General features: G+C 42.0%; 1 pseudogene; it reads left to right on the top strand.

Moving 5' to 3' along the window:
• Nucleotides 1–934: 934 nt before the first annotated feature.
• LOC129831621 (ankyrin repeat and protein kinase domain-containing protein 1-like) lies at nt 935–26,894 on the top strand (annotated as a pseudogene).

The raw sequence follows: 26,894 nt of genomic DNA, 5'->3' as shown, positions 1-26,894 counted from the left end.
TCTCAATCAGGGACAACGATAGACAGCTGCCTCTGATTGAGAACCATATTAGGCTGAACATAGAAACAGACAAACTAGACACACAACATAGAATTCCCACCCAGCTCACGTCCTGACCAACACTAAACAAGCAAAACACACAAGAACTATGGTCAGGACGTGACACTATCAAATATTTCTCAACGCTACCCTCTGGTGGTCAAACTAGCACTTACTCGTATTGGATTCGACATTTTGAACATTGTGATATTAAAGACATGATAGATCAGACGCATAGTATATAAAGGAGTGAGTTCTGTAGAAAGACAGAGTGGCTGTGGAATGTGCTTGGTGGACGGGAGGAACTCAAAGGATTGCTTTAGGGAAGGCAGATGGACATCTGTGGACGAGAAGAAGGAGGGGTTGAGGTTAGGAGGTGAGGTCAGATCCCTGTAAAGGAGTAATAAGGGTTTAGTATCTTGTTACCCTCTTCCTGTAGAACCATAAGATGTAAGGATTGGAGAGAAGGAGGAGTGTCTTAAGTGGGATGTATATAACTGTGATGGTGAGAAATGTTTTGCTGTCTGAATAAAGCTGTGTCGACCCTTTGGGAAGAATTAAACTTGGTTAAGCTTCTCTAGTGTCCGTGAGTTATTTACTCTGAAAAATAAGAACATAGCACTTGCATTAACGTAAAAAATGTCTGACAATTAAATAACCTGCCATAGAATTCTGCAGAAGCCCGCGAGGTGTGCTGCAGTATGACACAACTTTTAAAGGAGAAACAACTGTACCTATGTAACTACACAGTAATAGCTGTAGTAACAATGTTTTATTAACATGTAGTTGCATTACAGCTGCTTTGTAATTATAGGTGTCATGTTTGTTCTAATATTTTTTCAGATTAGAGGTCATTTTCAATGATATTTGTGGCACTGGCAACTACACAGCCGAGATGAACTTAAACCTGGAGCACGGTGTTCTGCCCGGAGACTTTGTCCCAGCTCTGGGGATCCTCCATGTGGTCATCAACCTGAAAGCCAACAACAGTCAGGTGAACCTGGAGCTAAAGCCCTGCTGTCTATCGCCGACTGTTCAGCTTGATGAATTCAACACAACCTGTTGTGTGTTTTCCAGGTAGGTGTTCAAATTGGTTATGTTTCATACATGGAATATCTCCAACAGTCCTACTAACTACATCTCCAGAATGGGACTAAACCGTCAATGCTGGCAAATGAGCCAATAAAGTAAATACTGTTACATGCTTCCTCTGTCCTGGAATCAAATCAATCCCGCTTGATCCAGGTTCAGGCATGTGTTGAAAGTTGGAATATTTTTTTCACCGTATATAGAAAGCACCTCCCTGGGCTTGCTGATGGTCTTACCACAATGAGGCATCGTTTCTGGGATGGATGACAAATTAAACACTTATACAGCATATAGAAAAAAAAGAAAAAAAGCACAACCCCTAATACAGTATCTGCCAACAGTGGATAAGCTCTTTAGCTGTCGACTACCACTGCTGCCTATATCTGATCAGGGAATATCTATTTAAAGGGAAAAGTGTTGACAAGGAAGAGTGAACTCGTGCTGAAAATGCTTTAAGATTATATATCGCATAAACACATCCTCATAACAGTCTTAGGAGAGGGGGCATTCATTGTAGACTCCACGATCAATATGAACAGAAAGTCAATGATAACCACCAAATCCATTGTTCCTCTCTTCTTTACTTTGTGTTGACTTGCTGTTGTCGGAAACATTTGTGACCCCTGCTATTTGAATTACCCTAACTATCTAATTTAGTTCAAAACAAAGTTCAGTGTTGTTCCCATCACTTGTCCTGTGAATGTTTTTGCTGCTGCTGCTGCCAACCGATACTCAACTCCCCTCTCAGTCCCACAGTTGTTTAATGCAGGCAAACTTAAATCTGTTTTACCTCAATTCTACCAGCATGTCACATGTGCAATCAGAGGGGGAAAACTCTAGACTGCCTTTAATCCGCACACAGAGACGCATACAAAGCTCTCCCTCGCCCTCCATTTGGCAAATCTGACCATAATTTTATTCTCCTGATTCCTAAAGCAGGAAGTACCAGTGACTTTCTCAATACGGAAGTGGTCAGATGACACTGATGCTACGCTACAGGACTGTTTTGCTAGCACAGACTGGAATATGTTCCGTGAATCATCCAATGACAGTGAGGAGTATACCAGCTCAGTCACTGGCTTCATCAATAAGTGCATCGACAACGTCATCCCCACAGCGACCGTACGTACATATCCCAACCAGAAGCCATGGATTAAAGGCAACATCTGCACCAAGTTAAAGGCTAGAGCTGCCTCTTTCAAGGAGCGGGACACCAACCTGGACGCTTATAAGAGATCCTGCTATGCCCTCAGACGAACCATCAAACAGGCAAAGCATCAATACAGGACAAAGATCAAATCGTACTACACTGGCTCTGACATTTGTCAGATGTGGCAGGACTTGCAAACCATTACAGACTACAAAGGGAAGCACAGCCGAGAGCTGCCCAGTGACGTGAGCTAAGTGCCTTTTATGATCGCTTTGAGGCAAGCAACGCTGAATTTTTAAAACTACAACGAGGCAAGTCAGTTAATAAGAACAAATTCTTATTTACAATGGCCGCCTACTGGGGAACAGTGAACTGAACTGCTTTGTTCAGAGGTTGAATGACAGATTTTTACTTTGTCAGCTCAGGGACTCAATCCAGCAACCTTTCAGTTACTGGCCCAATGCTCTAACCACTAGACTACCTGCCGCCCCATGCATAGCATGCATGACAGCACCATCTGTTCCGGACGACTGTGTGATCACACTCCGTAGCCAATGTGAGTAAGACCTTTAAACTAGTCAAAAATCACAAGGCCGCGGGTGCCAGAAGAATTACCAGAGCATATACCCAGGGCATGAGCGAACCAACTGGCAGGTGTATTCACTGACATTTTCAACTTCTCCCTGACCGAGTCTGTAATATCTACATGTTTCGAGCAGACCAGCATTGTCCCTGTACCCAAGAATGTGAAGGTAACCTTCCTAAATGACTACCGCCCGTAGCACTCACGTCCATAGCCATGACGTGCTTTGAAAGGCTGGTCATAGCATCAACAGCATCATCCCGGAAACCTTAGACCCACTCCAATTCGCAAACCGCCCTAACAGATCCACAGATGATGCAATCTCAATCGCACTCAACACTGCCCTTTCCCACCTGGATAAAAGGAACACCTATGTGAGAATGCTACAGCTCAGCGTTCAACACCATAGTGTCCACAAAGCTCATCACTAAGCTAAGGACCCTGGGACTAAACACCTCCATCTGCAACTGGATCCTGGACTTTCTGACGGGCCACCCCCAGGTGGTAAGGGTAGGAAACAACACATCTGCCACACTGATCCTCAACACCGGGGCCCCTCAGGGGTGCGTGCTTAGTCCCCTTCTGTACTCCTTTTTCACCCATGACAGCATGGCCAAGTACGACTCCAACATCATCATTAAGTTTGCTGACGACACAACAGTGGTAGGCTTGATCACCGACATCGATGAGACAGCCTATAGGGAGGAAGTCAGAGATCTGGCAGTGTGGTCTCTGACCTCTCCCTCAATGTGAGCAAGACAAAGGAGATGATCGTGAACTACAGGAAAAGGAGAGCCGAACAGGCCTCCGTTATAGAGGGTAGTGCATACTGCCCAATACATCACTGGGGCCAAGCTTCCTGCCATCCAGGACCTATATACTAGGCGGCAGAGGTGGGACCAAGTCATTGTTTTACAAGTCACAAGTAAGTCTCAAGTCTTAGCACTCAAGTCCCAAGTCAAGTCCCAAGTCAAGACAGGCAAGTCCGAGTCAAGTCTCAAGTCCTAAACAAGTCATAATGTGCTCTTCACCAAATGTAATACCATTTCATATTTTTAACAAGAGTAACAGTTAGTATATTACATTTACGCAACTCATGAATGCTTTTAAAAATATCTATATACACTGCTCAAAAAAATAAAGGGAACACTTAAACAACACAATGTAACTCCAAGTCAATCACACTTCTGTGAAATCAAACTGTCCACTTAGGAAGCAACACTGATTGACAATAAATTTCACCTGCTGTTGTGCAAATGGAATAGACAAAAGGTGGAAATTATAGGCAAATAGCAAGACACCCGCAATAAAGGAATGGTTCTGCAGGTGGTGACCACAGACCACTTCTCAGTTCCTATGCTTCCTGGCTGATGTTTTGGTCACTTTTGAATGGCTCAGGTATTTTATTTTTTTGAGCAGTGTATTTATTACTTGACAAATAAACATTATATTTCCATAGAAATACATGGGTAGCCATGAGAAAGAACACTCCCAGCCCGCCTCCCCTATTTGTGATCGACTATCAAGGATTGCTATGGGGCGCAATCGGGTGATGTAGGCTTGTACACAATCGCCCAACCTTCACACACACGCACACACGCACACACACACATTCTCTCTCTCTCTGTGTCGGTTACAGTAAGCTAACGTATGTCAATGGTTGTAGGAACAGCAGTAACATCAGGCAGGATTTAGGCTACCAACTGCCTAGCCAGTTGTAGCTCAATCTTGGGCGCAATGATCACCTTCCTGCACTGACTGACTGTGTGGAGGCTCATTGATTTAACTTTGCGTTAGCCTACATGCTTGTTGCGCCTCCATCTGTAATTTTCTTCCCGCATGTGGTGCAAGTTGCAATCCATTTGTTGTTGATACAGCCTCGTCTTTATATCCAAAAATAATAATTTGTGGTATCATCTTTCCAAGGGCTCCATTTGAATTCACTCGTAGACGTTCCTCTGTACTGCCACGCACAACTTTTTTCAGCTGGCACTATTTGATTGGCTGCTGTCCGATTTCAAACTGTAATCCGTTAAATGAAGAGTTGATGCGCTGCACACTTTTTTAATAGCATCATTTTTAATATTTGGGCTTGGGGAGGGTATCAAGTCAGGTCGAGTCAAAAGGCTCAAGTCCAAGTCAAGTCACGAGTCATTGGTGTTAAAGTCAAAGTCGAGTTGCAAGTCATCGTATTTGTGACTCGAATCTGACTCGAGTCCAAGTCATGTGACTCAAGTCCACACCTCTGCTAGAGGGTGTCAGAGAAAAGCCCAAAAAATTGTCAGACTCTAGTCACCCAAGTCATAGACTGTTCTCTCTGCTACCGCACAGCAAGTGTTACCGGAGCGCAAAGTCTAGGTCCAAATGGATCCTTAACAGCTTCTACCTTCAAGCTATAAGAGTGCTGAAAAATTAATCAAATGGCCACCTGGACTATTTATATTGACCCCCCCACCCCCCCTTATTTATTTTTTATTTTTTTGGTCAATATTTTCTTAACTCTTTTTCTTGAACTGCTTTGTTGGTTAAGGGCTTGTAAGTAAGCATTTCACGGTCAGCACATGACCGTGACAAATACAATTGTATTATATTTGATTTGTTGTGGTAACTTCCAGGTTACCGCTGGACCGGCAAGGAATCAGGCTGTTACCCAGCATCCTTTCAAAATGTGCCAGCTTCACCATCAGCCTCTTCCAGATGCCTTCAATTTGAAAATAGGCCTATGTGTTGTTTGGGGTATTTAGCCTTACATGTAGCCTTAAAGCTGGAACCTCACTAGTTATAGATTTAAATGTGTTGTATAAAATGATTTCCCTCCAGTGACTTTGATATCAAACAACAACAACTGAGGCAACATGTTTGGAGGCATATTAATAACAGAGGAATGATGTACAATACACTATGTACCTGGAGAGAGACCCAGAAGCATCCTGATTACCGGTTATCTCCTCCAACTCATCATTTTCCACACACACAAGCCACGTATTTCTCTTTTCTAACTGCAGCAGAGTCTTCAGCACAGAGATCTCTACTCCGAGAACGGTCCAAAGGCTATCTCCACCAATCTGAGGAACCGCATGTCTTTTGGTCCCATGTTGAAAGGAGAAGAGAATTCTTCTCTCCCAGGGGAGATGGGTAATTATTAGCGTGACTAAATAACAAATTATGATCAATCTTTGATAATACGCTCAAAAGATCCTTATCAGAGAGGAAATTAGTGCCTGATGTATGTAGACTGTGTATGCATCCCAAATGGCACACTATTCCCTATGGGCAAAAGTGGTGCACTATATAGGGAACAGAGTGCTATTTGGGAGGTCTTGTGTTGCTGTTTGAATTTGAGATACAACAGCTGAGATGGAGATAAGGCTTGTCATACTGGGGGTGGTGGTGGGGTGTTCGCTGGAGACGGGGACGCGGCTGCTTCTCTGGATGGCCTATAGACGGCGGTGTGCCGATTGGAGGGTTTCCCCAGAGTCCAGAGCGTGCTACAGCTGGCTGCATAGAGGAGACCTGATCCTACCATGACGAAGTAGGAGACAATGGTCAATCACGTCAGCCTGCAGGCCAGACCCTGACCAGAATCAATCCAATTCACTCCTCTTATACGTGACAGCTTCTGGAGTCCGATTTATCACTCCCTTCACCGATGCAGTGAATGTCTTAACTTTACACTGTGGTAATATGACACAGAAACACGTGCACAGAATAGATTACCTGACGGTTGATTATCTTTTTTGTTGTTGTTGCATGGCAACAATTGTTAATTCACCAAACCACTGTGCACAATGATTCAAGATGAATTGATGATAAAGAAACGTTTTATGATCATTTGAATTTAAACATAATGTGCATATTGTAAACACCCTATTATTGTTGCTAGTCTCTATGAATAAGTCCTCTAAACCTGCGACTGTACAAGTTTGTATAATAGCAAATCTGGAAATAATAGTTTGGTAAAAAGTTTATTATCCTCTCAATGATTCTCAATCATCATCTCAAGCATGACCCATATCATCATACTAATTCTGACCAATTGCTTATAACAACTGTACAGATCACTGGCTACTCTAACTAAGACACAAATGACACCGATGATTCATTAACATCTCTGTCTGACTACTTCATCATGCATCATTTTACCTAAAATGCTACAACAATTTGTTCCTGATTTGCCACAAGCTCAACAGATTTAACAACTTCCACAATACAGAATGACTGGTCATTTCATACACCTGAATTAATGAATGCTGATTAATATCCTGGTACGCAAAGCTCATGTACAGTGTTAACTGTAGCATTGCCAACAGAACAGAATATATATTTTGGTACATAATTCTTTCCTTAATTGTGTTTGGGAATCTAAGAGTTGTCCCTGTGAATTGACATATTTTGGTGAAAACAAACTACAATATCTCAACAGCTGGGTCCTGAAGGTTATGTGACATGTGTATGTGCCCATGAGCTCCGGAGTCGAGATGTAGTCTACAGTTGAAGTCGGAAGTTTACATACACTTAGGTTGGAGTCATTAAAACTCATTTTTCAACCACTCCACAAATTTCTTGTTAACAAACTATAGTTTTGGCAAGTCAGTTAGGACATCTACTTTGTCCATAACACAAGTAATTTTTCCAACAATTGTTTACAGACAGATTATTTCACTTATAATTCACTGTATCACAATTCCAGTGGGTCAGAAGCTTACATACACTAAGTTGACTGTGCCTTTTAACAGCTTGGAAAATTCAAGAAAATGATGTCATGGCTTTAGAAGTTTCTGATAGGCTAATTGACAACATTTGAGTCAATTGGAGGTGTACCTGTGGATGTATTTCAAGGCCTACCTTCAAACTCAGTGCCTCTTTGCTTGACATCATGGGAAAATCAAAAAATATCAGCCAAGACCTCAGAAAAAAATGGTAGACCTCCACAAGTCTGGTTCATCCTTGGGAGCAATTTCCAAACGCCTGAAGGTACCACGTTCATCTGTACAAACAATAGTATGCAAGTATAAACACCATGGGACCACGCAGCCGTCATACCGCTCAGGAAGGAGATGCATTCTGTCTCCTAGAGATGAACGTACTTTGGTGCGGAAAGTGCAAATCAATCCCAGAACAACAACAAAGGACCTTGCTGGATGCTGGAAGAAACAGGTACAAAAGTATCTATATCCACAGTAAAACGAGTCCTATATCGACATAACCTGAAAGGCTGCCCAGAAAGGAAGAAGCCACTGCTCCAAAACCGCCATAAAAAAGCCTGACTACGGTTTGCAACTGCATATGTGGACAAAGATCGTACTTTTTGGAGAAATGTCCTCTGGTCTGATGAAACAGAAATAGAACTGTTTGGCTATAATGACCATCATAATGTCAGGAGGAAAAAGGGGGTGGCTTGCAAGCCGAAGTACACCATCCCAACCATGAAGCAGGGGGTGGCAGCATCATGTTGTGGGGGTGCTTTGATGCCGGAGGAACTGGTGCACTTCACAAAATAGATGGCATCATGAGGATGGAAAATTATGTGGATATATTGAAGCATTATCTCAAGACACCACTCAGGAAGTTAAGCTTGGTTGCAAATGGGTCTTCCAAATGGACAATGATCCCAAGCATACTTCCAAAGTTGTGGCAAAATGGCTGAAGTACAACAAAGTCAAGGTATTGGAGTGGCCATCACAAAGCCCTGACCTCTATCCCATAGAACGTTTGTGGGCAGAACTGAAAAAGCATGTGCGAGCAAGGAGGCCTTAAAACCTGACACAGTTACACCAGCTCTGTCAGGAGGAATGGGCAAAAATTCACCCAACTCATTGTGGGAAGCTTGCGGAAGGCTACCCAAAATTTAAAGGCAATGCTACCAAATACTAATTGTGTGTATGTAAACTTCTGACTCACTGGGAATGTGATGAAAGAAATAAAAGCTGAAATAAAGCATTCTCTCTACTATTATTCTGACATTTCACATTCTTAATATAAAGTGGTGATCCTAACTGACCTAAAACAGGGAATCTTTACTTGGATTAAATGTCAGGAATTGTGAAAAACTGAGTTTAAATGTTTTTGGTTGAGGTGTATGTAAACTTCCGACTTCAACTGTAGCTAACAATAACTAGCTAGCGTTGTTAGCGGAGCTATTTTGTAAGAAAATGGCTGAGACGACTCAAACCCTTTAGCTAGCTAATAAGCCCTCCTCTGCGACAATGTTATTGGGTTGCTGGAATATTAGATATGTATTTTAAATTTAAGATAACTGTCATTGAACTTGGTGGTTACTACTGATACTACATCCGAGGGGAGAGAAATTGTCCACCTTTGTTTGGTAAGGGCTCGGAGTGATGTCACACACCCAAGAGGGTTCACCCGATCACCCAATAACGACTTTGTCTCTGGCTATCCTATGAAAGGAAATTGCGTGTATTGTATTTGAGCTACATGTGTGTCTCGAGTAACCTGGGGAATGGATATAAGGCTTGATAGTTTGTGGCATATTGGCAAAATGTACTAAAAGACATATAGGAGTTTTGAGTTTGGACTTTTATTACCTACCAATAGACAAGAAAGGCCCAGAAGTAGCAATTCATATCCCACAGAAAAGCTATTTGTTTTCTCATTGACTTGTTTAATGATAGGCCTATCACTCTTCATTGTTTTGTCTATTAATAAAGATAGATCACATTGTATCGGTCTCTCATGCATACACCCCTTTCAAATTAACAGCTCAGCCCGTCTGCCATGATCTATATCATCCCGTTGTTGAGACAGAGTATTGAGATAGAATTACGTAAAGCATCACTATGATGTGTTTACTCCCTCCCTGGACAGCAGGCAAACATCGCCTTTAAGATAACTCCATATGTAAATCACAGATCACACACACAGCACATGCACACACACGTGCACACGCAGGGAGATCAGCGCAGACAGCCCGGAGGGAGAAGAGGCTGAGCAGATTTAGGAGGCAAGGGGAAATTGTGTTTAATAAAAAAAATCCTTGTAGTTGAAAGGGTGAACAAACCGTGCGCAGCTGGAAGCATAAAATGAGAATAGTCTCAGAATCCCAACCTCCAGGCATTATGAGACACATGGGCCCAAGTCCAAATTAATCAATGAGCCGTTAATACGAAAGCTCCTCAAAACTGCACTGCAGGGAAGGAGACAGATGCAAAAAAAGAGATGTAAGGGAAGCTGAGAAGAATTTGAGTGGCAGAGATTTGGAATGCTCTTTCAGTAGTTCTGAAATATCCTGAAGCTGAACTAATTATAATTTTGTTTTGTTAACAACGTGCGAATAAAAAGCACAGGGGGTCATGCTGTACAGGCCCACAATATACAGTATAGGCCTCTAAGCACACCTCTCCCACATACAGTACCAGTCAAACGTTTGGACACACCTACTCATTCCAGGGTTTTTCTTTATTTTTACTATTTCCTACATTGTAGAATAATAGTGAAGATATCAAAACTATGAAATAACACATATGGAATCATGTAGTAACCAAAAAAGAGTTTAAGAAATAAAAATATATTTTGGAATTTCTTTCCTTCTTAGTGCGTTTGAGCCAGTCAGTACACAGAAGATAGCCCTATTTGGTAAAAGACCCAGTCCATATTATGGCAAGAACAGCTCAAATAAGCAAAGAGAAATGGCAGTCCATCATTATTTTAAGACATGAAGGTCAGTCATTCCAGAAAATGTCAAGAACTTTGAAAGTTTCTTCAAGTGCAGTCGCAGAACTATCAAGTGCTATGATGAAACTGGCTCTCACGAGGACCGCCACAAGAAAGGAAGACCCAGAGTTACCTCTGCTGCAGAGGATACTTTCATTAGAGTTAACTGCACCTCAGATTGCAGCCCAAATGCTTCACAGAGTTCAAGTAACAGACACATCTCAACATCAACTGTTCAGAGGAGACTGCATGAATCAGGCCTTCGTGGTCTAATTCTGCAAAGAAACCACTACTAAATGACACCAATAAGAAGAGACTTGCTTGGGCCAAGAAACACGAACAATGGGCATTAGACCGGTTGATATCTGTCCTTTGTTCTGATGAGTCCAAATTTTAGATTTTTGGTTCCAACCGCTGTGTATTTGTAAGGTGCAGAGTAGGTGAACAGATGATTTCTGCATGTGTGGTTCCCACTGTGAAGCATGGAGGAGGAGGTGTGATGGTGTGGGGATGCTTTGCTGGTGACACTGTCTGGGATTTATTTCAATTTCAAGGCACACTTAACCAGCATGGCTGCCACATTACTCTGCAGTGATCTGGTTCGCGCTAAGTGGGACAATTACTTATTTTTCAACAGGACAATGACCCGAAAAACAACATTAGGCTCTATAAGGGCTATTTGACCAAGAAGGAGAGTGATGGAGTGCTGCATCAGATGACCTGGCCTCCACAATCACCCGACCTCAACCCAATTGAGATGTTTTGGGGTGAGTTGGACCGCAGAGTCAAGGAAAAGCAGCCAACAAGTGCCCAGCATATGTGGGAACACCTTCAAGACTGTTGTGTAAGCATTCCTCATGAAGCTGGTTGAGAGAATGCCAAGAGTGTGCAAAGCTGTCATCAAGGCAAAGGGTGGCTACTTTGAACAATCTCAAATGTAATATATATTTTCATTTGTTTAACACTTTTTTGGTTACTACATGATTCCATTTGTTATTTCATAGTTTTGATGTAGAAAATAGTCAAAATAAAGAAAAACCCTTGAATGAGTAGGTGTGTCCATGAAAGGTTCAATGTTACGTTTCTAAATTGTTCACGAAGACAAACGTACCTTGTAAAAGGTTTACTAGAGTGTAAGTATGACATAAATCTGCAAGCCATAAGCAGAACAACAGGATAACTCTAGGAGGATATCTTTTTTTTCTAATCTTCCTGAATTGACTTCACATGCACCCGGGCTGCTCATAAATGACATAACTTTACACCTTTCCTGAATGATAGGCTTCCGCTACACTAATGGAAAAGTGAGGACAGCATGTTCGTGCCAAATGTCACTCTATTCCATATTTAGTACAACACTTTTAAACATAGCCCTATGGGCATCCCCTATTAACCCCTGGTCGAAAGTTGTGCTCTAATCTAGGGAATAGGGTGCCATTTGTGACGCAAAACAGATATTTAGAATAAGTATCAGCCAAGGAGGCATTGTTATGATAGGAGACTGGCGCCGATGCAATCCTCCTGCAACAGCCACTGCTGCATCACCCGAGAGTCTGAATCTGCAAAGCACAATGCTAATTGATTTGCACTGTATCTGATGTCGTCTAATTAGTTACAAGGCGTGTGCGTACAGCTTGCTTGGGGACTTTTCTTTTGACTCTGAGTGCAGTGCACAGAGAAGGCAAGTGTCATACAAATTAAGTGCTTTTTTATTTATTTATTTATTTTACCAGGTAAGTTGACTGAGAACACGTTCTCATTTGCAGCAACGACCTGGGGAATAGTTACAGGGGAGAGGAGGGGGATGAATGAGCCAATTGTAAACTGGGGATTATTAGGTGACCATGATGGTTTGAGGGCCAGATTGGGTATTTAGCCAGGACACCGGGGTTAACACCCCTACTCTTACAATAAGTGCCATGGGATCTTTAATGACCTCAGAGAGTCAGGACACCCGTTTAATGTCCCATCCGAAAGACGGCACCCTATACAGGACAGTGTCCCCAATCACTGCCCTGGAGCATTGGGATATTTTTTAGACCAGAGGAAAGAGTGCCTCCTACTGGCCCTCCAACAACATTTCCAGCAGCACCTGGTCTCCCATCCAGGGACTGACCAGGACCAACCCTGCTTAGCTTCAGAAGCAAGCCAGCAGTGGTATGCAGGGTGGTATGCTGCTGGCTTCTCTCTAGGTGGATTCCAGATGGGAGAAGTTATACAATGAGACATTTTTTTTTCATTGTGCGTTAGAAGCCCCTGCCCCTGCCCTGACGACTATGCATGTTAAGTCTGAAGAGAACTTAGAAGATAATATGAGATAATGCTTCGCAGGGTCTAAAAAAATTATAATGAGCATATACTGTACAGTCGTGGCCGAAAGTTTTGAGAATGACACAAATATTAATTTCCACAAAATTTTCTGCTTCAGTGTCTTTAGATATTTTTGTCAGATGTTACTATGGAATACTGAAGTATAATTACAAGCATTTCATAAGTGTCAAAAGATTTTATTGACAATTACATGAAGTTGATGCAAAGAGTCAATATTTGCAGTGTTGACCCTTCTTTTTCAAGACCTCTGCAATCCGCCCTGGCATGCTGTCAATTAACTTCTGGGCCACATCCTGACTGATGGCAGCCCATTCTTGCATAATCAATGCTTGGAGTTTGTCAGAATTTGTGGGTTTTTGTTTGTCCACCCGCCTCTTGAGGATTGACCACAGGTTCATAATGGGATAAAGGTCTGGGGAGTTTCCTGGCCATGGACCCAAAATATCGATGTTTTGTTACCCGAGCCGCTTAGTTATGGCAAGGTGCTCCATCATGCTGGAAAAGGCATTGTTCATCACCAAACTGTTCCTGGATGGTTGGGAGAAGTTGCTCTCGGAGGATGTGTTGGTACCATTCTTTATTCATGGCTGTGTTCTTAGGCAAAATTGTGAGTGAGCCCACTCCCTTGGCTGAGAAGCCACATGAATGGTATCAGGATGCTTTACTGTTGGCATGACACAGGACTTATGGTAGAGCTCACCTCCGGACAAGCTTTTTCCGGACGCCCCAAACAGTCGGAAAGGGGATTCATCAGAGAAAATGACTTTACCCCAGTCCTCAGCAGTCCAATCCCTGTACCTTTTGCAGAATATCAGTCTGTCCCTGATGTTTTTCCTGGAGAGAAGTAGCTTCTTTGCTGTCCTTCTTGACACCAGGCCATCCTCCAAAAGTCTTCGCCTCACTGTGCGTGCAGATGCACTCACACCTGCCTGCTGCCATTCCTGAGCAAGCTCTGTACTGGTGGTGCCCCGATCCCGCAGCTGAATCAACTTTAGGTGACGGTCCTGGCGCTTGTTGGACTTTCTTGGGCGCCCTGAAGCCTTCTTCACAACAATTGAACCGCTCTCCTTGAAGTTCTTGATGATCCGATAAATGGTTGATTTAGGTGCAATCTTACTGGCAGCAATATCCTTGCCTGTGAAGCCCTTTTTGTGCAAAGCAATGATGACAGCACGTGTTTCCTTGCAGGTAACCATGGTTGACAGAGGAAGAACAATGATTCCATGCACCACCCTCCTTTTGAAGCTTCCAGTCTGTTATTCAAACTCAATCAGCATGACAGAGTGGTTTCCAGCCTTGTCTTGTCAACACTCACACCTGTGTTAACGAGAGAATCACTGACATGATGTCAGCTGGTCCTTTTGTGGCAGGGCTGAAAAGCAGTGGAAATGTTTTTTGGGGATTCAGTTCATTTGCATGGCAAAGAGGGACTTTGCAATTAATTGCAATTCATCTGATCACTCTTCATAACATTCTGGAGTATATGCAAATTGCCATCATACAAACTGAGGCAGCAGACTTTGTGAAAATTAATATTTGTGTCATTCTCAAAACTTTTGGCCATGACGGTATGTGCTCTTTAACAGGCTTTTAAAAGTCGTTTTCAGTTGGCAAAAGAAGCTGACTCTTCAGCAAGTAGTTTTAATTTGACATTACAGTTAAAAATCTAAGTTTGATCAAATGTTTTCAGACTTCTTCTGATGACATACTGTAACGTCCGAGGCCATCTATTTTGTAAATCCAGCTATATAACACAATCCAAAATTAGTTTGGATTGATGATCTTTTCCATAGCTGTATCTACACGACCGATGGAGTAGGATGTGAATTCATCTTAACATTGTACCACTTTTCAGGTGAAAACAGGTGATTTTGGAGTGTAATGTTCCTTTAATGATAATAAAGAACATTAAAGATGAAGACATTTCCATAATCATAAAGTAGAGTACTGCTGGCAATCACGTGTCAAGTGAGGTACATTTTTTCATCTGCGCACACAATTTCACATAATGATCTCCCTACGGTCAATGTCAGCGCCCCCCCACGAAATCGAATTAGCACAATAAAAGAATCCCCATAAAAATCTGTCAATTTACGATAGCGATACTGTATCTGTTTTTTTTGCACTGGATGTGTCTCAATCCACCACATCCACCTATGTAGTAACACTCCGAACGGTTTGTTGTTATTATGACACATCTATGGAAAGGTTAAGCTCGTACATGTCGGTTTTGCTCTAGGACGCCCACAGGCCTCTAAAGACTCGTCTGAAGGTCCCTGGTACCAGCCCCAAAAAATGTGAAGTCTATATGGGCTTAGTGACAAAAATAAGGGGTTAAATACAGTGCATATGGAAAGTATTCAGACCCCTTCCCTTGTTCCACATTCTGTTACGTTACAGCCTTATTCTAACATTTATTAAATCATGTTATTCCCTCATCAATCTACACACAATATCCCATAATGACAAAGTAAAACACACAAAGAAAACACCTATCTTTATAAGGTCACACAGTTGACAGTGAATGTCAGAACAAAAACCAAGCCATGAGTTCGAAGGAACTGACCGTAGAGCTCCGAGACAGGATTGTATCGAGGCACAGATCTGGGGAAGGGTACCAACACATTTCTGAATTGAAGGTCCCCAAGAACACAGTGGCCTCCATCATTCTTAAATGGAAGAAGTTTGGAACTACCTAGAGCTGGCCGCCCAGCCAAACTAATCGGGGAAGAAGGGCCTTGGTCAGGGGCCTTGGTCTGGGAGGTGACCAAGAACCCAATGATCACTCTGACAGAGCTCCAGAGTTCCTCTGTGGAGGTGGGAGAACCTTTCAGAAGGACAACCATCTCTGCAGCACACCAACAATCAGGCCTTTATGGTAGAGTGGCCAGACGGAAGCCAGTCCTCAGTAAAAGGCACATGACAGCCCACTTGGAGTTTGCCAAAAGGACTCTCAGACCATGAGAAACAAGATTCTCTTGTCTGATGAAACCAAGATGGAATTCTTTGGCCTGAATGCCAAGCGTCACGTCTGGAGGAAACCTGGCACCATCCCTACGGTGAAGCATGGTGGTGACAGCATCATGCTGTTGGGATGTTTTCCAGCTGCAGGGACTGGGAGACGAGTCAGGATTGAGGGAAAAATGAACGGAGCAAAGTACAGACAGATCCTTGATGAAAACCTCATTTGTAAGTCGCTCTGGATAAGAGCGTCTGCTAAATGACTTAAATGTAAATGTAAAAAACCTGCTCCAGAACGCTCAGGACCTCAGACTGGGGCAAAGGTTAACCTTTCAACAGGACAAAGCACACAGCCAAGACAACACAGGAGTGGCTTCGGGACAAGTCTCTGAAAGACTTTGAGTGGCCCAGCCAGAGTCTGGACTTGAACCCCATCGAACATCTCTGGAGAGACTTAAAATAGCTGTGTGGCTATTTTAAGGCTCCTCATCCAACCTGACAGAGCTTGAGAGGATCTGCAGAACATAATGGGAGAAACTCCCCAAATACAAGTGTTCCAAGCTTGTAACGCCATACAAAGAAGACTAGAGGCTGTAATCACTGCCAAAGGTTCTTTAACAAAGTACTGAGTAAAAGGTCTGAATACTTATGTAAATGATAAATATATTTCTATATATCTTTGCAAACAATTCTAAAAAACGGTTTTTGCTTTGTCATTATTGGGTTTTTGACGAGTACATTGACGAGAGAAAAAAACGATTTAAAACCTCTTAGGGATCCCTTAAAGCACCAATCCCGTTAGCTGGATAGACTTGACAACATCCGGTGAAATTGCAGAGCACCAAATTCAAACTACAGAAATATAAATATTCAACATTCCCGAAAATGTAAGTGTAATACATCAAAACAAAGCGTAACTTCTTGTTAATCCAGCCGCTGTGTCAGATTTTAGAAAGGCTTTACGTTGAAAGCACACCATGCGATTATCTGAGGACAGAGCCCCGCATACAAAAACATGAAAATCATTTTTGAACCAGGCAGGTGTGACACAAAAGTCAGAAATAACCATATAATAAATGCCTTACCTTTGACAATCGTCATCTTTTTGCAATCCCAAATGTCTCAGTGACACAATGAATGGTCGTTTTGTTCGATAAATTCCTTATTTATATCCCCAAATTGGCGCGTTTGATTCAGAAATACACCGGTTCTAACTCGCCCAACATGACTACAAAGTATCGAATAAGTTATCTGTAAACTTGGTCCAAACATTTCAAACAGTTTCCAATACCGAAGAAAAACAACACGGAGCGCGATCTTGTTCACACGCACCAAAATACTAGAGACCTTCTGAGTGACACATGGAAAGAATAGCACTACTTCTTCATTTCTCAAAAGAAAAACATCGAACAATTTCTAAAGACTGTTGACATCTAGTGGAAACCATAGGAACTGCAATCTGGGCCCTAATAAATCAGGTTTCCCATAGAAAACCATTGCAAAAACACAATGACCCCCCCCAAAAAATTACCTGGATGGATTGTGCTCAGGGTTTCTCCTGCCAAATCAGTTCTGTTATACTCACAGACACTATTGTAACAGTTTTAGAAACGTTAGAGTGTTCTCTATCCAATAATACCACGTATATGCATACCCTAGCTTCTGGGCTTAAGTAACAGGCAGTTTACTTTGGGCACGCTTTTCATCCGGACGAGAAAATACTGCCCCCTACCCCGAAGAAGTTTTAATACATTTTAGAGTAAGGCTGTTACGTAACAAAATTTTGAAAAAGTAAAGGGGTTTGAATACTTTGCAAATGCACTGTAGCTCAGCAGTATTCCCCACCTCCCCGGCTTAGACAGAGGTTAGACTCTTAAGGGTTTTAATTCAGACTGTCTTTTTTATTAATCTGGCCTGATTGCAGACCCCAAACCTACAGTACTGTACAATAGATTTATCACACAGTAATATCTGTTTGGATGGATTGCTTTGGATACCCTCCAAGAACTGACAAGAAAATGGCTATGATTATCCATATATGGATACATATCATTATGGATGTCTCTATTGTGATTGATTGATACTCTGATGTCAAATACTGTCAAACACTCATGCATTAAAGCTCATCATAGCACTTGAGTGAGTATATACACTACAGCATTCCAGGTATCAGAGCTACCTGATTTATCAGGTTTCCTTCCTGCTGTCTGATGGGAGCCTAAGCAATTTTCTTGTCAGGCAGTGGAAACCGGTCGTTGCTATGCAAACAAGCAGTGACATGGCTCCTCCCACATTTAACCACATTTGAGTCTTAGACACACTTGTTTCTGCATCGCCTCCTCGGTACTTGTCTACACAATTCATGGACAAAGGAGACCCCACGGAGAAATTAATCTGGGTTCATGTGAGATTAGAGACGGTGTTGTGACACAAAGGAGGAGCTCTGCCCCATGGATCGAGAAGTTCAGGATCTTCAAGAAGGATGACTTTGAGGCTGACTGGATGAAGGTGACGGAACGCAGCTTTGGCCAGGTCTACAGAGTGAAACTCAAGCTTTGGAGGGATAAGTGTGCCCTGAAAGCTTCGATACCATCCTCACTGGCACCAGTTTCTACATGTATTGTTATGTGGCTTTATTACAGGATATACTCTAGAACAGAGCAACCAATAAATCACGTAATTTAATTGCCCGTTTTTAATAGAATAACAATCACTAAAAGAGAGCACATTTGGGCGTTTGGATAAGTAGACGTTTGCAGTAGTGGTCTAAATACCGGGAAAATAAATGTGTTCGATTTGAAAGATTGAAACTGACAACACAAACATTTTGATGAGGCTGCTCAGGTGTGATCAAATCTGTCAACTCCCCCTTACAGTTGTCTTTTCTTTCTTTTCTGTTTGTAGGAGAATGATAGAGGAGGCATCCAAGATGGCATCCAAGGCATCCAAGATGGAGAAAGTGACATTCAAGTACATCTACGGGGTGTGTAATGACCCTCCCGCCGTGGTGATGGAGTACATGAGTAATGGCTCCCTGGATCATCTCCTCACCAGCCACGTGTTGATGTGGCCCAAGAAGTTCCAAATGGTTCACGAGGCCACCATGGGCATGAACTTCCTTCACAGCATGAACCCTCCACTTCTCCACCTGAACCTGAAGCCTTCAAACATCCTTCTAGACGATCACCTCCACACCAAGGTGAGGATAGCTCTTTAGAGACGCCGATATGTCGTTTAAAGCAGCTATTGCTTTTTTTAAAGTGTAATGAGCGAGACGAGGGTCATTAATGATCTCTTGACTCTGTTAATTAGGCATGCAAACATTAAAAAGTGTAGGGTTATATTTCAGTAAGAGTTCAGTGGTACATGCTAATGATTATCAGTATGAAGAAAATTTCCCTCCAAAGATTTCAGATTTTGGCTTAATTAAGTGGGAGATTGGGAGCAAGAAGGAATTCATTGAGATTTTGATGGCAAGAGGAAACATTTGCTACATATCTCCAGAGACTTTTACCCTGTGCCCTGAGCATCCGGGAACCAAGTTCGATGTTTACAGGTAAGGTTGTTGCCAAGGGTGAATTCCTACAAACTCACACATAGGCCCACTATAGAACTGTGTCAATAGGCTAGTTTTCTCTCTCTCTGCAGACAAATTCCCTAGTGTATGAAGTAATACAAACAAACTTGAACTATAATTAACACTAACTATGATTTATTAACACTAACTATGTCATATATTTTTTTTCAATATTGTTTCTAATAAAGTATTATCTTTGATCATGTAATTTAGATTTAATAGACACTTAACAAAAATATTAACGCAACAGGTAAAGTGTTGGTCCCATGTTTCATGTGCTGAAATAAATTATCACAGAAAATGTCCATACGCACAAAAATCGTATTTCTCTCAAATGTTCTACACAAATTTGTTTGCGTCCCTGTTACTGAGCATTTCCCCTTTGCCAAGATAACCCATCCACCTACAGGTATGGCATATGAAGAAGCTGATTAAACAGCATGATTATTACACATGTGCACCTTGTGCTGGGGACAATAAAAGGCCACTCTAAAATGTGCAGTTTTGTCAACAACACAATGCCACAGATGTCCCACTGGTGCGCTGGAGAAGTGGGCTCTTCATGGATGAATCCCAGTTTCAACTGTACCAGGCCGATGGCAGAAAGCATGTATAGAGTTGTATGGGCGAGTGGTTTGCTGATGTCAACGTTGTGAACAGAGTGCCCCGTGGTGGTGGTGAGGTTATGGTATGGGCAGGCATAAGCTACGGACAACAAACACAATTGTATTTTATCGATGGCAATTTGAATGCACAGAGATACCGTGACTAGATCCTGAGGCCCATTGTCGTGCTATTCATCCGCCGCCATCACCCATGTCGCAAAGACCTGTACACAATTCCTGGAAGCTGAAAATGTCCCAGTTTTTCCATGGCCTGCATACTCACAAGACATGTCACCCATTGACCATGTTTGGGATGCTCTGGATTGACGTGTACGTCAGCGTGTTCCAGTTCTCATCAATATCCAGCAACTTCGCACAGCCATCGAAGAGGAGTGGGACAACATTCCACAGGCTACAATCAACATCCTGATCAACTATATGCTAAGGAGATGTGTTGTGCTGCTTGAGCCAAATGGTGGTCACACCAGATACTGACTGGTTTTCAGATCCACGCCCTTACCTTTAAAAAAAAAAACGTATCTGTGACCAAGAGATGCATATCTGTATTCCCAGTCATGTGAAATCAATAGATTAGGGCATAATGAATGTATTTCAATTGACGGATTTCCTATATGAACCGTAACTGAGTCAAATCTTTGAAATTGTTGCATGTTGCATTTATATTTTTCTTCAGTGTAATTAGACACATGGGGAAAGAACCACATACACGTTATCCGGTATTACGTGTTCCTTGTTTTAATTTAGCTTCTCTGTTGTAATGTGGGAAATCCTGACCCAGAAGAGACCTTTTTAAGGTGGGAAATGTGAGTAGTGGTAATGCATTCTGATTCATGTCTCAGATTTGTTTTAAAATTGAATCACAGACATATTAGTGTTTGACAAAGTTCAGGTTCTTAAACTATACGAGCTAGTAATCACATTTTACTTTGAGAGGTCATTTTTTTCAAATTATTTCTCATCTGAATGACCATATAACTTCTAACTATAACCAAAAGGTCAGGTGTGGAAAAGATCCCTGATGACAAGCCACGCGAATGTGAGCAGATGATCACAATAAGGCAACGGTGCTGGGATCAGGATCCCAGAGATAGGCCGACTTCTTAGGTAACATTTCACCTGATTGCAGACCTGTTTGTGCTGTAAAATACTATAGAATAGAAACGTTATTGTTCATTTGGTTAGAAAGAAAATGTGTTTTCTTCCTTTTCCCCAACCCCAGACATACCCACATGTTGAGAAGCACAGGGTCAGCCACAGTGCAGTGCAAGATGAAGAGATATTTTGGGGTTTTACTCAATGGCACACTAGTAATGATCTGAAACCAGCAGCCCTCCAGTGGCCAATTCAGTCTACATTTTTCCATTGCCAGGCTTCTGGGCTACCTACGGCCAATTAACTTAACCTATGGTCATTGTCATCAATGCCAGACATACAAAACGATCTGGGATCAGGCTAGATGACATTGTGTATCCCTCGCCATACCAAATCGCAAACAACAACAAAACAAGCCTATCTTGGAGACAACGAAAGGGGGAGAATAGCCACACCGTGTTATTATCAGAAACAATACAGAAACAGAATGGCCACCACTTTGTAATCACTATAAGTCAAGAAAGAAATTATGAACAGCCTTTGTTGTCTCCAAGTGCCATAGGCTTAACTCTTCAAAGAAAAATAAACCTTTTAAGCCCCCACATTACCCATGTGCTCCAACGCATTGTTTCTTCAAAACAAGGCAAGCCCATCTGTTGGAGAATGACACAATATGGCTGAACATGTTGTGTGGTCTTTGTTCAGTAAACGATTGGCTGATCTTACACTGGCTGAGGCCAGATCCTCAGACGGGTTGCAAAGGGAGGGTATATTACTGGTAACTTTAGAAATGTACCAGTAAACTACCAGAATTTTGTTACATTTCAAGGATTTTATGGAATTTTCATCACAAGACATCTAGTGGCATTTTTAAATACATCAGATTATCACTGGTGTCTGTAATTATCCCTGTCCCACTATTGTTTGTGGAGATATGCTCTGATGAAGGTCAACTGACTGAAAGCTTAGTCTCTATTAAAATGTATTTGTATCTGACTGGAAATTTCCGGATACTTTTTCCTGTTTCTCAAGTTATGCATTTTGCTTCCAGCACCTTCACTATTCAGTTTTGTGTGTGCGGTAGATTCTGCCTATTTATCTACATGGATTTTCATCACATGTAAAAAATACAACATAGTAAAATAAGATGATTTTAAGATAAAGAAATGGAATGACAAAGCTGTTAAACATTATCCTAAATATAACCCATCAACTTAGTGAAAACCATTTGTGTATTTCAGTATTAAAAATCCTTAATATTTTTTACACACTTGTATTTATTTTACGATGTCCACATATGTTTGTTGTAAATGTTTAGGGACCGAACTGTTTGTTGTGAAAAAAGTAAATATTGGAACAGTTGCAGAGATATTTGAAAATTATGCCATTGTTGATTAGATGTTCTTTTCATTAATTAGGATATTTTCTATTGAACTATGTGGTCTAACCTACTAGAAACTCATGGACAATACGGACACAGATATAAAATAATTAATAAAAGTACACTACCGGTCAAAAGTTTTAGAACACATACTCATTCAAAGGGTTTTTCTTTTTCTACTATTTTCTACACTGTAGAATAATAGTGAAGACATCAAAACGATGAAATAACACATATGGAATCATGAAGTAACCAAAAAAAGGGTTAAACAAATCCAAATATATTTTCTATTTCAGATTCTTCATTTAGCCACCCTTTGCCTTGATAACAGCTTTGCACACTCTTGGCATTCTCTTAACCAGCTTCACCTGGAATGCTTTTCCAACAGTCTTGATGGAATTTCCACATACTGTATGCTGAGCACTTGTTGGCTGCTTTTCCTTCACTCTGCGGTCCGACTCATCCCAAACCATCTCAACTTGGTTGAGGTTGGGGGATTGTGGAGCCCAGGTCATCTGATGCAACACTCCATCACTCTCCTTCTTGGTCAAATAGCCCTTACACGGCCTGGAGGTGTGTTTTGGGTCATTGTCCTGTTGAAAAACAAATGATAGTCCCACTAAGCCCAAACCAGATGGAATGCCGTATCGCTGCAGAATGCTGTGGTAGCCATGCTGGTTAAGTCTGCCTTGAATTCTAAATAAATCACAGGCACCAGCAAAGCACCCCCACACCATAACACCTCCTCCTCCATGCATTACGGTGGGAACTACACATGCGGAGATCATCTTTTCACCCACACCGTGTCTCACAAAGATTGCACCGGTTGGATCCCCTATTTGTACTCCAGACCAAAGGACACATTTCCACTTGTCTAATGCCCATTGCCCGTGTTTCTTGGCCTAAGCAAGTCTCTTCTTCTTATTGGTGTCATTTAGTAGTGGTTTCTTTGCAGAATTCGATCATGAAGGCCTGATTCATGCAGTCTCCTCTGAAGAGTTGATGTTGAGATGTGTCTGTTACTTGAACTCTGTGAAGCATTTATTTGGGCTGCAATTTCTGAGGCTGGTAGCTCTAATGAACTTACAGTATTCTCTGCAGCAGAGGTAACTCTGGGTCTTCCATTCCGGATACGGTCATCATGAGAGACAGTTTCGTCATAGCACTTGATGGTTTTTGCGACTGCACTTCAACAAACTTTCAAAGTTCTTGACATTTTCGGCATTGACTGACCTTCATGTCTTAAAGTAATGATGGACTATCACTTTTCTTTGCTTATTTGAGCTGTTCTTGCCATAATATGGACTTGGTCTTTTACCAAATAGGGCTATCTTCTGTATACCCCTCTACCTTGACCCAACACAACTGATTGGCTCAAACGCATTAACAAGGAAAGAAATTCCACAAATTACTCTTAAGAAGGCACACTTGTTAATTGAAATGCATTCCAGGTGACTACCCCATGAAGCTGGTTGAGAGAATGCCAAGAGTGTGAGAAGCTGTCATCAAGGCAAAGGGTGGCTAAATGAAGAATCTTAAATAGAAAATATATTTGGATTTGTTTAACACTTTTTTTGGTTACTGCATGATTCCATATGTGTTATTTCATAATTTTGATGTCTTCACTATTATTCTACAATGTAGAAAATAGTAAAAATAAAGAAAAAAAACCCTTGAGTGAGTAAGTGTTCTAAAACTTTTGACCGGTAGTGTATATGAATACATTTTATTATTAAAGTATAAATTACTAAAGTTACCATAGATTGCCATAAATTACCTGTTAATTACAGAAAATTATGGTAAATTTGGTAAATTACCGGTAGTTTATTTACCAAGTACTTTTTTTTTTACCATCACTCCGACCTGAATTACACAGCACTCAGTATCTCTGCATCTGTTTCTGTTAAAGATCATAATTATCCTGTCTGGGGCTTGTAGACTGTAAGCTTTCTGATCCTAGACTTTGAGGAGACTCAAAGAGACTCGGAGAGCACATGCTCTGCTCACTGTAATGCTTATTGATGAGAGATGCCTTATTGTAATATTCTAAAATGAACTCGGTTAAGATTGGATCATTTACAGGAGCTGCAGGTCACCTAGTTAGGAAGCAATTAAGGCAGAGGATTAAAGTGCCATGTTAATGAATACTAACGAACACCATATGTATGCAAACACTGACGCATCGAAATTAGCAACAATTTTCCGGTCCTGTAAGCATATCGGTGGGATTTGATTTATGCATCAAACTTTGTTACAACCACAATTTGATTAGCTGCATTATAATCCCCTCCTCTATTGAGCCAGTAGGCCTATATGTTCCATATTACAGCATTATTATGCATAAGAATAGGTTATTTGCATGCTACTATCATAAAATGGACACCTTAAATCTGTATGAACAAAAGTGTACGTTTGTTTCAGTGTGATTTTTCTTGGGCCCTTGAATATTGTCTTGGCTACAGCAGTTTTTGTACATTAGGAAACGTTTTCATAAAACTATAGTGCCTCCTGGATTTTATCATCTGTTTTTCCCAAGATCAAAAAACACTCATGTTTGAACAGAATTCTAAATGAATAACTTACAATATTCACACTTGTACACATCTTGTTAACATTTTGAGTATGGCGGATGCATGCAGCAATATGAGATTCTGTCATCAACATACAAACCTCTTTGTCTGTTTCTTTATTTCCAGATACTGTTTCGAAAGACCGAAGCTCTGACTGACGTCCTGAGTGGATGAAGCAAAGGGGAAAAGACACACTCACCTGATTATACCATGCTGTCGTCCAGCTGCAGACGAGTGAGCGCTCAGTGCTGCATCCTCCATCAGTGTTGAGATAACAAATACAGAATCCGCCATCAATGTTGAGATAACAAATACAGAATCCGCCATCAATGTTGAGATAACAGTTAGAAAGCTCTCTCTCTCTCTCTCTTTCTCTCTCTCTCTGTCTGTCTCTCATGGTTTGCTCTCCCATGTGTATTTAAAAGAAGCCCTTGATAATGCCAACTGTATGGTTGTATAACGTGTGCATCTTATAAACAGTTCTCCTTAGCTCCGGTCACATGTCCATCTGGTGCATCTCCAATATATGGGACAGAAAATGTTCTGCAGAATATCAATAGCTAACTGCGACATGTCAAGGTGATAAATAACTACTCCATTAATAACAACATTCACTTGTTGATGTGCTGCTATTATGATGACTACTATTAACGCTTCGTTTTCATTATATCTCCATTAAGAAATCCAGGTGCTCACTCGCCAACCCTTCAGGTTGGAACTGAAGAAGGAAATGCTTTTGCTAGTTAGAGAAATTGACAAAAACCTGTCCCTTTGGATCATCTGACAAAATGTTTATTTAGCTCTGGGTCTTAGACCTGGGACAAAACAACAACTGTGCAAAATGAATAATGCATAGGAGGAAAGCCTTGTCTCTCTTTAGATGAAGCCAACTTGTATACAAATTCATGCACGTTTTAATAAACCATATGGCTAACGGCCATGAGAACGTTGTGCGTCTCCTCCTGGTGCGGCTGGGGAGCGCCGACGAGCGCGAGGCGCTACATGGGAGGATGGTGCTTCACGTGGGAAGTGTGTACGGCCACCTCACCATCACCAAGCTCCTGCTCAGGAAGGGAGTTGACTACAATGGGACGGACTACTCCCTGACCACCGCTCTACACCTGGCAGCCGAGGAGGGCCACACCAGGGTGGCCAGGCAGCTGGTGACAGCTGGTGCTGGTCAACTCCCTGGACAGCTGGCATTACACCCCTTTACACTTCGCTACCCTCAATGGACACACGGGCATCTGCAGGTTGCTGTTGGGCAATGGGGCGATCCCCGACCCCAGGACCCTCCAGGGTTGGACACCAATGCACTTGGCTGCGCTGAAGGGGAAGCCCACCAGAGCTCTGTGGACACGCCAGGGAAGGGCGGCTGGACGCTCCTCCACTTGGCCTGCCACCAAGGGCAGGAAAATGTGGTGTCCAAGCTGGCAGCTAAGGCAGATCCCAACGTGGCAGAGGATAGCGGTTGGAGGGCACTCCACTTGGAGTGTAATGGCGGGCTTTTACCCAGTGTGCTCCAGCTTATCACGCATCGGGCCAATGTCAACGCTCAGAACAACAGCCAGGTCACCCCGTTACACCTGGCTGCCCAGAATGGCAGCGTTCTCATTACCAAAGCCGGGGCAGAGAGGATTAGTAAGGATTCGACAGGCTGCACAGCCCTATACCTGGCCAGGAAGTGTCACACTAATGAGCCAAACCAAGCTGAGCAATGCCAAGCTGAACCGAGCCAAACATAACTGAGCTACTGAGCTGGCCTGGTTACATATCCACTATTGTTGCTGGAACTGTGCTAAAAATAATAATGTGAGAAGA

This window comes from Salvelinus fontinalis, chromosome 33 (assembly GCF_029448725.1).
Source record: "Salvelinus fontinalis isolate EN_2023a chromosome 33, ASM2944872v1, whole genome shotgun sequence".
In the NCBI taxonomy this organism is placed as follows: Eukaryota; Metazoa; Chordata; class Actinopteri; order Salmoniformes; family Salmonidae; genus Salvelinus; species Salvelinus fontinalis.
This window is presented reverse-complemented; position numbering and strand designations above follow the sequence as displayed.